General features: G+C 47.4%; 1 long non-coding RNA gene across 1 annotated transcript in view; it reads left to right on the forward strand.

The window, feature by feature from the left end:
- Window positions 1-13,240, forward strand: part of LOC139752587 (uncharacterized) — an 822,887-nt gene that overhangs the window by 200,688 nt on the left and 608,959 nt on the right. The window contains exon 3 of the long non-coding RNA XR_011713539.1: window positions 3,576-3,625. This is a non-coding gene — a long non-coding RNA (uncharacterized lncRNA). The remainder of the gene's footprint in view (window positions 1-3,575; window positions 3,626-13,240) is intronic.

Raw genomic sequence — 13,240 nt, forward strand, 5'->3', positions numbered from 1 at the left:
CATTTGCATACCGTGTTTGAAGCCTTGGGAGGGTTAAGGGGGAGCGGGGGGTGATGATGATGCCATCTCTCCACAAGGAGTAGCCGTTTTGTTTATTCATACGAAGGGAACAGACCCAATGGTTTTTTTTTTTTTCTCTCTCTCACTCTGTAACTGTCGCTCGTGTAAACTTTGCCTCGCTATTTTCCGCGTTAATATTTGATTCCCTGTGATGGCGGTGGGTACTTACCATCTTCCAATCATGGAATTCTCAGACATGCAAATCCCTCTTTATCCTTACGTTTCTCTTTCGTTTATATGTTCTAAATTGGTTAAGACATGCGGCTCCGGTCTGGATCTATCAGGACCTCGCGAAATGACCCAGCTGAGGGTGATTGTACCTTAATTTACTGTTGGTGATAAATATGAGGAATAAGGGAGCAGCGACAGTGGCTAAAAAAGTACAGTTGCCCAATTGAAACCAATTGGACGTCTGTCCATTTCTCTCTTGAGTACCAAACTTGCTCCAGGCTGGAGTGAGCGCTGCCATTATCTGGCATTTAACATCGCCAACGACCATCAACGCGAAGTATATGAAATTACAGATACCTGCTCACGTTACGTTAGCTATTGATAAAACGTGTGATAAATTGAGGATGATTAAAGTCGAGGGTTAAGTCCAATATACGCGAAACATCGGCGCGGTTTAGTTCCCCACAATGCACCGCTTCGCATGTCATGGAAGAGGGGAGAGGTGGAGCGAGGGGAGAGGGGCGAGGAATCAAAGGAGGGGAGAGGGAAAGAGTAAAATGCAAAGAGGGGGGGGGAAGAAGGGGGATAAGGATTCGAGGAAATAACAAACAAGGGGATCGAGAAGCGAGACTGTGGGTGAGGGGAACGGGGCAGGAGCCGGAGAGAGAGAGAGAGAGAGAGAGAGAGAGAGAGAGAGAGAGAGAGAGCAAGAGTAAAGAGGACAGAGAAGACGGGTTATAAAGCTCACAGTTTCAGGAGTGTCATTTTTTTTTTCCACCCCCGTCGGTTCTCCGCACTGGACGCGCGCGCGTAGCCCCGCGTCGGTAGTAACGGGATCTGAGTGGAGCTGTTCGTCATCAGTGCCTCCTCGCGTTCTGACAGCCACCACGAATCCATATCAGCAACTCTTTTTTTTTTTTTATAGCCAAATTTAGAGTTTCAGTGCGGCACGACGCAGGTAAATATATATTCTTGACGGATGTACGCTTTCTGATTTCTGCCTAAGCGTCGAGTTTATCTTACTGAGGCTTTGCTCCTGGATCTCCAGGGTTTTCGATGCAGGTATATTCGGTGTGGATTTACGACAGTTATTTCGTATTACGTCTCGCTCATTCACGCCAGCAGTCACAGCAGCAACGAAATAGACGAAGTTCGGAACACTTGCAAATGTTACGATTCGAAATCAGCCCTGGACGTAGGCAGGTAATGACCCTGGCTTACCGGTAATGCCAAGCGTAGCCACACACCACCTGGAAGTCTGCTCCAATGATGATGCTAATGTGAACGCTTCCGGTACGAACATCCTCTCCTCCTCCTCCTCCTCCTCCTCCTCCTCATGATGATGGTCCCTGAACCATCAAATCACCCCAGCGGGTGACTGACACATTGACTAGCTGGCTGACGACTGACTACTCACACGATCACAAAACCGAACTACACACACACACACACACACACACACACACACACACACACACACATATATATATATATTTGAAGGAAGATCTTTTTGTGCAAAGTTCGCTTCTCACATGGTCGTAGAAGGCGACTAAAAGGGGAGGGAGCGGGGGGCGCTGGAAATCCTCCCCTCCCGTTTTTGATTATCCAGAAGAGGGAACAGAGAAGGGGGCCAAGTGAGGATATTCCCTCTGAGGCTCGGTCCTCTGTTCTTACCTCGCTAACGCGAGAAAGGGCGAATATATATATATATATATATATATATATATATATATATATATATATATATATATATATATATCTTTTCTTTCTTTCAAACTATTCGCCATTTCCCGCATTAGCGAGGTAGCGTTAAGAACAGATGACTGGGCCTTTGAGGGACTACCCTCACCTGGCCCAATTCTCTGTTCCTTCTTTTGGGAAAAAAAAAAAAAAAAAAAAAAATGAGAGGGGAGGATTTCCAGCCCCCCGCTCCCTCCCCTTTTAGTCGCCTTCTACGACACGCAGGGAATGCGTGGGAAGTATTCTTGCTCCCCTATCCCCAGGGATAATATATATATATATATATATATATATATATATATATATATATATATATATATATATATATATATATATATATATATATCACACACGCTACAGATAAACCATAAAGCAAGCAGAGTGTTTTGTGGAACGTAAGCTCAACACCGCGCCCGCCCGCCCTGGGTTAGCACACACACACATTACCCTGGTCTGGAGCGCGGTCGTAATGACGCCAGGCAGATGGGGAGGATGGGCCCGTTGCCTGGAGGTGGTCGTGCTGGACGGCTCGCGTGCCACCCGCGCGACGCACAAGCTTGACTCCGTCCTTGGTGGCTGACACCCTCAAGGTCTACACTGCCGTAGGCGTGGACGGGTGGTGCCCAGGTCTGTGCGCGCGCACGGGACCACTCACAACACAACACAGCACACCAATCAGTGCGCCATTAATACCAAGCTGGCCCAGGTGTCCGTACCACTTACGACTGTAATTACTGGATGTCTCTCGCTAACTCGTTTAGCATGTTTTCTGCCCAGAAAGGAATGTTGGTGCTTGGTGAGATCAGGACTGAAAAGCTGTGTACCTGCAATACTTTGTCTTCCGTCCACGAAAAGCCAGTAACCGTCGGGTACTGACTCATGCCACACTTGAGGACACGTCTAATGGAACAGGTCCTCACACAGTAGCAGAAGACAAGATAGACAGATGTCAGGCAGGAGTCGACAGGAAAATAAGACGCAGACAGTCCCACAGTCAAGTTGGGGAAGGAAAGAAGATACTGTATTGGTCAATCTTCTTCATTATTTGTTACTAACGTTCATACAAATAGGTACAGGACGTCGGGACCAGTCGAGAGTACCATGTCATGCAGCCAGAGGAGGAGGAGGAGGAGGAGGCAAGCAATTAGCTAACTGGTGGCAGCACAAGCGAAAGTGATAACTTGAAAAAAAAAGATGGAAGAGAGAAAAAATAGAACAGCATTGCGTGGAAGAGAAAGGAGTTTAAGTTGAGAAATGAGAAAGGGGGGAAGACGGTCGGTGATGAGGCAAACTGCTTTTGCGGAGAAGGAAGGTGGAGTGTGTGTGTGTGTGTGTGTGTGTGTGTGTGTGTGTGTGTGTGTGTGTGTGCACAACAGCGAACGATAGCAGTCATGATGTTATTGATGATCATGACGATAGTGATACTAGCTAGAGCCACAGCACTTGTCTCACATTCTCCTGCTCTGTGGCCATCACTCACACTGTCACAGAGACGCTTTGTCTTCGTACACTTAAAGAATTGGCTCATAATTTTACTTTTGTCAGATAGAAAAACGTTTGAGTTAAGTGTTCTTATTTTTCTTTTTTCTCTTTTCATTTTTCAGGCCATCAGAGGAACTGACAGACCGAGTATAAAGGACTGCTAGTCGTTCAGGTAAGTAAGTCCTTCCATCAATTCCAACTAAATGATAAAGTTCTGAACGACGAATTAGCCAGAAAAAAAAAAGGAGAGAAAAAACAAGAAAAAAAAGAAAAAACGTTCAGCGAAGGTATCATTAAAACGGTCGAATTTCGCTGAGGCCACCGAATATGCAGATGACTTTCCCGTGATGCTGTGATTATCATGGGGGTCACGTAGTGCGCGGCTCTAATGACCACGTCAGCTCCTGACAAATTGTCAGGCCAGGCCTCACTGCGCAGCTACACCGTCACGCTGCTGGCTACACACACCGCTGGCCCCCCCGCTCGTACATGGCCCTCCGTCGACGTACATTGCCCCACGTTAGGTCTTCACGGCCCTCTGTCGATGTACATTACCCTTCCTTAGGTCTACGTACCCCTCCGTCGACGTACACTGCCCCTCGTTGAGAGTTTATGGCTCTCTGTCTATGTACATTACCCTTTGTTATGTCTACACAGCCCTGTGTCCACCCACATTAATCTCCCAGTATCCATGGTCCTGAGTGTCCCAGTATCCACGGTCCTGAGTGTCCCAGTATCCATGGTCCTGAGTGTCCCAGTATCCATGGTCCTGAGTGGGTATTTAGGACTGTCCTGTTGCATACTTCTGCTCTGTGGATGTTCATGGCTCCCTGGAGAAGTACTGCCCATCTGTGGATGTTCATAAACAGCACTTTTTTTTTTTTTTTTGAGGTACATTACTTCGCCTCGAGTGTTTCGCGTCCGCTGGTCTACTGTGGCCTTTCTTTGACGGCCATATTAGTTCTTAGTGAGTATATATATGGTATTCTTTGGCTCTAGATGGTCGTTCATAAGCGCATATGACCCTGAAGGGCATACACAGCCCTCATAGCCAGTGTATAGGTGTCTGCTGGGTGTAATCTTCTGTAGATACACCTGCCCCAGTATGAACTTTCTATACTCCGTTGATGTACAGTACCCTCTGGGTCTTTGTGGATGTGCACTCTCTCCTTGATCTTTGTGGTTGTACACCATCCTTTGGGTCTTTGTGGATGTACACCAACCTCTGGATCTTTGTACATGCGTACACCAGTCTGTGGGTTCGTTTTTTTTTTTTGCATGTCTCAGGACTTATGCCTAAGTAGAAAGCTGTTCATTTGTAATACGACTCTCTCGCTCTCTCTGTCCCCTTACCTGCTTCCCCCGTCGTGATCTTACTCACAATGTATGTACGTATGCAGCCTCTTGTCTCTGCCAGCTCCGCATGGGTCCCCGAAATCTTGGGTGCAATATATCTGTTACCTTATCACAAACACGTCGAATGGTCCCTAATAAGCTTCCCTTGTACAGTTTCCTTTGTTAATGCCTGGTGATGTATTAAGGTCTACAACTAAACCAGCTGTGTTTAGATATGTACGCCATTTTGATCTATTAGAGGAGAAGTTAGAAGACGATGTACGTCGCTTTTTACGATGGAGCCAGCTGCACCTCCGCTTGATCTGACTCTTGAGGGATGGCTTGAGAATACACGAAATTGAAGCGACGAAATATTTTCGTATTTCATAGTCGTACTACACGAAAAAAAAAAGTTGGTTGAAATGTATAGCCATTCCTCCTGCGTGATCAAATCATACTTCACAAGGTAGCCATCTGTTTGATCAACTGTGCGGCATGTAGCATGGGGTAGCTGTACTATGCAGTGTACCAGATTGCTGAATAAGATTAAGAAAAAGAGAAAAAAAAATTATGAGCCCCCTATGTATGGTTATCGGTCAGTAAGATAAAGTAGAGGTCAGAATGGTGTGACCCGCCGGGCCAGATGGAAGGCTGATAACGTGGAAGAAATCCTCCCTTCCATCCCTTTTGAATTTGTTTCTCCATCTTCTCCCATCCTTCTCCCTCTCCTTCTGTCCTCTTTTACGTGTTTACCGCACCTATCCATCTATCTCCCCCGCTTCCTCTCACTCTCATCTCCTCCATCTTCTTTGTTTTCCATCCTCCCAGTCTCCCTCCATCATGTCCCACTCGCCCTCCCCATACTTTTGCTCCTCCTCCGCACTCACCCTCCCTCACCCTGCCTCTCCGTCTGCCCTCACTCTCATCTCTCCAGCACCTAAACACTCAGGGTCAAAATGCTGAAGACTTAGGTCATAAAATTTTGTTGAGAAGATGTGTAAATTGAGATATTAGAACAGTGAAATATGACGATGACACACACACACACACACACACACACACACACGTGTCAACCCGTTTATCGACCATCCTCACAGGGTAGGGTGAACAACTTGGTTGGGTGTGAGCTGGTTGTCCTATCCGGGTTACGACACGGGCCTGTGAGATTCTTAGGTCGCAGATGCTAGCCACTGCACCACTGGGAATGTGTGTGCGTGTGTGTGTGTGTGTGTGTGTGTGTGTGTGTGTGTGTGTGTGTGATATCTTTGTTTGTTTGTTTTCTATTCACATAGACGATCAGTGAAGGCAAACTGTCTAGCAGGGACATCAAATTATTTCTGAGGTGGAGTCTCTTGACTACTGTATGCAACTCGTGAAGCTGTTGATGGACCAAAATAATGCCATAAAAGATAAAGGAAAAACTTTACGGTTACCACCTTGGTAATGACTCCTTTTAAGATATTAGGTGATGTAAAAGTTGCTCTCTCTCTCTCTCTCTCTCAGTGGTAAGGTGGCTATCGTGTGTTTTGCCATAGTAGTGAGAGTCGATGTACAATACAGTGATGAGAGAGATCCTGGATAGTCGTAAAGAACTGGAGGATGGCAGGTACCACTGGAACCGATGCTTTGGTATATGACCCCCTAAGATTAACCCTTTGAGTACGAGCGATCTGATCTGACCCTTGAGCACGAGAGAACGACCCTTGAGTACGACAGAAAGACCCTTGGGTACAGTGGTGCTACCCTAGAGCGTGGCGCTACGGCATTGGGGCACGAAAGTACGACCTTTGGTCTGAACATTAAGCTGTACCACGCCATCGTATTCATGGGTTCTGGCGTAGTGTTCAAAGGGCGTTCTCAAGGGTCGTACTCTGATACTCAAGGAATTAAAAGCGATAAGAAGAAAAAATATATAGGATCTGATCTCAGTATCTTGGACATGAATGCATGAGAAATTCTCAGGATTGGGTACGAGGCCATCACGAGAATTAATCCGTATCGAGAGAAATTACCAGGATTAAAACAGATTTGGGATTTCCTCGACTGAGGTGAAGTAAGTGGGGATTCTGATGCCACGGGATACTGCTTCGATCATTTCTCAATCATCGAAGTCACAGAAAGGGCTGCGTGGGTCGTCCTCCTACCAGGAGACGTCTCCAAGGCTCTATACTCCATACCTTCTAGTCGTAGTGACAAGATCGTGGAACACCTCCTTCGTTCTCGTCTCACGGACGGTTTCTATCGCTCGCTAACAGTTATATCCCCGGGAGCGTCGGAGCTCTGAACGAATACACTCTGCGCACAGTAAATCAAAATGAACAAAACCAAACCTGTTAGGTAATTGTAGACGGAATAATTGGGGCAATAAATATGTCAGTTAGTGTATCAATTTTCCATTTTATAATTACGGAGCTGTGGGGGCAGAGCTGACCATATAAAGCTGTATGCAGCTGCTCAAGCGCACACATGTCACGCGCCTGTGAACCGCGGCCGAACATGGAAATAAATAGCGGCGACAGAAGGAACCGCACCACGCCCTGGGGAAAAAAAAAAAAGTGTGGGGGAGAGAGAGAGAGAGAGGGAGAGGGTTATACGAGTGCCGGCGGCGGCGGTGGGAGTGTATGCCAAACTAAAAGCTCATCTCACGCCCTTCATTTGTAATGGTGCACACCCATTATGTGCCCGTCAGTCCTCACCCCCCGCCCTCCCTCACTCCCTCCCCCCTGCCTCGCCCTTCTCCTCCTCCCCCTCCTCCCACATTCACCAGTCGTCACAAACCTCCTCCTCCTCCTCCTCCTCCTCCTGCTCCTCTTTTCCTCAGTTTCATCCCTATTCATATCTCTTCTTTCGTCTTTCATCTACCCATATATATATTCACTTGTCCATGTCACATTTATTTTCTATTTTCCTACCTTTTTCTTTTTGTTACTCTCATTTCTCCTATCTTCTTCCTGGTTCTCTATCATCCTTCGTGGCTTTTTTATCTCTTGTTTTTATTCCCGTTCTGCTTTTTGTTGTCGCCTATTATTACCAGGGTCACCAGTCCTTTATCCCTTTTCCGATTCTCCGTTCCCCGTTCTTTCTCTCCCTTCTGTTCCGTAACCTCTCCCTTCTCATAACCCTTCCTCCCTCTGTCTCTCCCTCTCCCTTCCACTCGCGTCCTGCCCTCCCTCCCTCTCTTAATTCCTCATGAACCCACGAATCAATAGAGTGACAGATGATGGGGGCAGCCCAGCTCGGGAGCATTTGACGAAGGGTTGGCGGTGCACCCATCGATCCGGCGCCGAGTTGTTCCCCTCCCTCGCTGGAGAACCTTATCGAGCAAGACCGTGACTGCTGTGGGTGATGGTGATCAAAGGACCGAGCGGTGGGTGAGGGGGGAGCACCCGCCCGGCTGGCTGGCTGGAGGGGCGGTGGAAAGGGGTTTAAAAGTGTGGAAGGTGGAGGGGAGGAAAAGGAGGGGCGGGTTGTTGTGGAGGTGTGGGAGGGTAGATGGATAGCTGGAGTGACGGATCGAGGAGGGGTGGAAGGGGGAACGACTATTGAGCGGAGGGATGGTGCAGTGGGGTGTTGGAGGGGTGGAAAGGAGGCCACAAGGCTGGAGGAGGGGATGTGGAGGGAAGGTGGCACTGGAAGAGAGGGTGAGAGGTTGGGAACTGGTAGTGGAAGGTGTGAGGTTGGTGAGGCAGCAGGGGTGTGGTCATGGAAGCGGAGCGGCTGGGGTTTGGTCTTGGAAAGTGTGAGGTTGGTGAGGAGAACACTGTGGTGGCTGTTGTGTACCGATGTGAGTACTGTTGGTCAGGATAATGGCGAGAATGTATAAGTCCATGTTTGATGGTATAGTAAGGGTGAGGGTCGTTTTGTTAAGCTGGTGGTGGTTAGGGTTGTGGTGATAACAGAAGGAGTGAGTGGAGCAGGTGATAGACTGGATGTGGTTATTGTACATATTAAGGGTATTACAGTAGAGGGATACCTGTGGTGATGGGCCACTATATACAGTCGTCATAGCCACCGTGATAGTGGTGGGCGTCCAGGGGCGTCGCGGGCCCAAGGTAGGCACAGATCACTCATCTCCACCTCCTACCCAGAATCACCGACCACAAACACGCTGGTAGCATCGAAGTAGGATATCACAGTCCTCCTGTAGCAGACTTGAGCGATGGTCATCGTGTAGCAACTCATGGCGCTTCCAGACACTGTATAGAGTAGAATAGAGCGAGGGTGAAGATTTCACTCAGATCAAAACTACAGACTTCTATAAAAACGTAGGCAAAAGGCAGAAAACACAAGTATGGAAATTACACACACGTGATTAGGATTCGAATCTTGGGAGCAGCAGTGTGCCCAAAGACAATCCCAGCAGTTCATCCTCCCCTCGGCGTCTGTCGATGAATGGGCATCTAGTTTGGTGTGGGAGGTGTGTGTGTGTGTAAACTTAAGAGACTAAAGACATGGTACATATATATACAAGGTTAATAAGCGAGATAACACGACCGTAAAACTCTCCCCGTAACATGGAAATAGTGATCACAAATAAACACACACACACACACACACACACACACACACACTTGCTCACATTCTCTCTTTTGTTATATATATATATATATATATATATATATATATATATATATATATATATATATATATATATATATATATATTTAGTATGTATGTATGTATTTATATACTCAGATTGTAAACCAGATTACATGCGTCAAAAGCACATTTGATCTGTTGAACCAACGGGACATTCTTTTTATTTTCATGACATTATGAGGACCTGGTGACTTTCAAAGGGCATAGTATGACGTAAAACCTCTGGTGGCTTTAATGTAAATGACACTACACTGTACATGTCCCTTGTCACCGTACTTTTTGTGGGATACGTCACGACAGTCATGACGAAGGAAGGTGGATGTAGGTTCCAGGGGTATGTTGTATATTATGCTCTTTGCTGTAGCAGGTTGTCCTGCGGGAGTTTCCGCTCTGGATGTTATGTGGATATGTTGAACTGTGCAGTAATGCTAGGTAACATGAAGTGTACGAGAGTCCACACATCAGTATGATGTGTGTGTGAAGTCCTGGGGTTTCATAGCTTGTGAGAAATCGTATGATGGCAGGGCGAGTTTGCTCAAAAGCCAGTGTGTTCGTAATACGAAAGAGTTCCCCAAGTCAGTACTGCAAGTATCTGGGGTATCCCTCCCTGTATTGGCATATTGATCGGAAGGTAGGAAGGTACATGAGAGATCTCTAAAGTCGATATCTTACTCCTGGGATTTATAGTCTTGCGGGTTCGGTCCCCCTAAACTGGATTCCTGTGTTGGAATACGTTGTGGATTCGAAAGTGGCGTGATATGTTGGAGATCCTAAGTTGGTGTGCTGTACGGGGATCTCAAGATGGTATGGTACATGATATGGCTTAATGTATGTCAGAAGTGGAGGAAGAAAAGGGAGTTGGGGAAAGGGAGAGGTGAGGAGGAGAAGAAAGGTGAAATAAAAGAAGCTTTGGGGTATCGGGATTAGAAGTTTCAGGAGGGAGAGAGAGAGGGGTGCTTGAGAGAGAATGAAGTGATTCGATGTGGTATACGGGGAGCCAGGGCAAAACCAGCGCAGGTGAAAACAGAATAGTCTGTGAGGCTTGACTATGGATGGAAGGCTGTAGTTTCAGTACGTTATAAGTTACAGCTAGAGACTCAATGTCAACAAAAGTAGCCTTTTTCTTCTGTTAATGCTCTACCTAGTTAAGGCAAGAAACGGCGAACTTTTACTCATAGAATGTAGCTTCAGTAACATCCACTTGAACATTATCAAATATTGCTGTAAGTTCTTTCTTTATGTTGTACTATGAAACATGACATTTACATTTTAAGAATTTTAATAAGAAGTGACTCACAAACTGGAAGGAAAAATGATATCGTATAATTTGTATCCAGCTGGATTTCCCATGCAACAGTGGTTAAGAACAGTATAAAAGGAATTTCAGTATTATAGACAGTTTGTGGACCCTTGATTAAGCCTGAGTAGTCAAAGAGCAAAAGACATAAATGTTTGTGATAACACATCTCTCACTGATACAACTTTTATGGACATGTGAGGCGTCGGTTGTGCTTCATGATTAGCAGACTGATGATAATACTGGGTCAGGGGACCTGCATCGGTGTGTGAGGATAACCTGTAGGGGCTTATGGGGAGGTGAACGTTCGTAGGTGTAGGAGGTGAGCCTGCATGGGTGTGGGAAGTGAGCCTGCATGAGTGTGGGAGATGAGACTGCATGAGTGTGGGGTGAGACTGCATTGGTGTGGGAAGGTGAGACTGCATGGGTGTTGGAGGTGAGCCTGCATGGATGTTGAAGGTGAGCCTGCATGAGTGTGGAAGGTGAGCCTGCATGGGTGTGGGAGGTGAGACTGCATAGGTGTGGGAGGTGAGCCTGCATTGGTGTGGAAGGTGAGACTTCATGGGTGTGGGTGGCGAAGACATGATGGTAAATACGGAGCTGTAACCTTTATATGGACGTGTGTTTCCGATGTGGGAGTGTGATGCAACACGTAGGTTTCTCTACTAGGCGTGGATTCAGCTCTGTAGGGTGAGATGACAGCTGGTGGGGGTGTGGTGCCTCGCTGGTGGGCATGAGCAGTCAGCTGCTAGTATGGGCGTGCGACCATCACCTCAGGTCAGGTCATGGTGGGTGCAGCCGCCGCACAACTGCCATCATCCCTCACCATTACGGCGCTGAGCAACAGGTTCCTCTTGTCACAACCGCTAATTCAAATCTACGAACTTCACGACTCTTTTGCAAGACCTGTTAAAAAGAAAAAAAAAAGAAGAAGAAGAATAGCGTTTGTGTCTATCGTGTATGTAAGTTCGTGTCTGGTGTGGCCGCCCGTGGTGGCAACACACACACACACAGGGCGAGCGGCGTGTGTCTCTGCTCGCCGATAATGATAAATGGCCAGTAATTATGGTCTCAAAGCTGGGAGCGATGACGGGCCCAGGTCCCTCGAGCCAGCCAAGCCTCGCCGGCTATCGCCCATCAAAACACGCTCGGCCGGTGTTCAATCAAAGTGGGATATAAGCGCTAATCCCTTGATAAAGACCTCTCGTGTTTCCCGCAGCCTCCCGTCACTCGCCGTAACTCCGGCCATTTCTCGCGCCTCGGTGGGCGTGATTGATTAGTAAAGCTGAGGTAACTCGACCGCCGTTTTCTTTTAGAGGAAAAATATACATGAAGAAAAAAAAAATGAGTAGTATGAATGGCCTCAAAATGAGGGTCGGATCACCAGCTGAACCGAAGTCTTCGCGAAACCCGGGCAACGCCAGATGACTCGGTGGGCCAGGGAGGAAGGAACTTGTGGCGATATTTATCACAGAGCGTCTCACGAAGTCAGAGACCGTTGGACGGCACACGCCGCACTTACCAGACCCACATGCCTCGGGGATCAACCGACGGGTGGGTTAGTGGTCTCCCAGGAACCCGCCACCCCCTCCATACAGCACTGGCTCGCCTCACACTCCGCATATTAACGACAGGTTTATATACCCTGGGCTTGGCCAGGCCCTCTGGACCAATACGGAACATTGCCAACGAGTGGAATACCCGATGCATGACGCCGATGTCAGAGGCCGGGGCGAGGAAGGGGTGGCGGTGGGCGGCGGAGTGATGGTGTCGCCCTTGACGTGTCGACTTCGACATCTTATGGAAGGGACGTGCATTGAGGAGGGCTGGACGTGACGTCTGATGCTGTGCTGCGTGTGAGGTTATAGGCCTTTGTTGTACGTATTGAGTTTAAGGCTTGGGTCCAGGTCTTGGTCTAGGCGTGGGGCTGAGTTTAGGAGAGATTTGGACAACAGTTGGCTTTGGGGCTGTACTTGGGATGGTTTCAGACAAGGATATATATATATATATATATATATATATATATATATATATATATATACTAGCCATGTATCTCGTAAGTGCCTTAGAGAGCGAATAAGAGGTGCGGAAGCTGGGAGCTGGAAATCCTTCCTACCTGTATGTTTACATTTTAGAAAAGCGAACATAGTGAGAATCCAGTTGCTCATGAAATCTCGGCAGCCTCCCATGGCACTGAATTGCCGGTCTACCCAATTAAAGTTTTCAGCTCTTGGTATTTACCTTCATTTCCTGTGTATAATGGATGACCCCCCGTCCTGGAAAGTCAACAGAAACCGCCACTGTTAAGGCCATTATTGTGTCGTGGGTAAAACAAATGCTTTAAGCGACCGAGACATTTCTCAAGAAAGTTTTTATCGAATGTAATTTGAGGAAATGGGAGTTTAAGGGGCGTGTCGCTGCTGCGTTTGGGGGAGGGGGATTGTTCTTCCTCCTGTCGCACTGTTTGGCATCAGACTTAGAATACCATGGTGGTAGAAACCCCGGCATCCCATCCATCCACGAATGGACCGGTGGTTTCCTGCCGGAGTTAGGTCA

The sequence above is a fragment of the Panulirus ornatus genome, chromosome 13 (assembly GCF_036320965.1).
Source record: "Panulirus ornatus isolate Po-2019 chromosome 13, ASM3632096v1, whole genome shotgun sequence".
Taxonomy (NCBI): domain Eukaryota; kingdom Metazoa; phylum Arthropoda; class Malacostraca; order Decapoda; family Palinuridae; genus Panulirus; species Panulirus ornatus.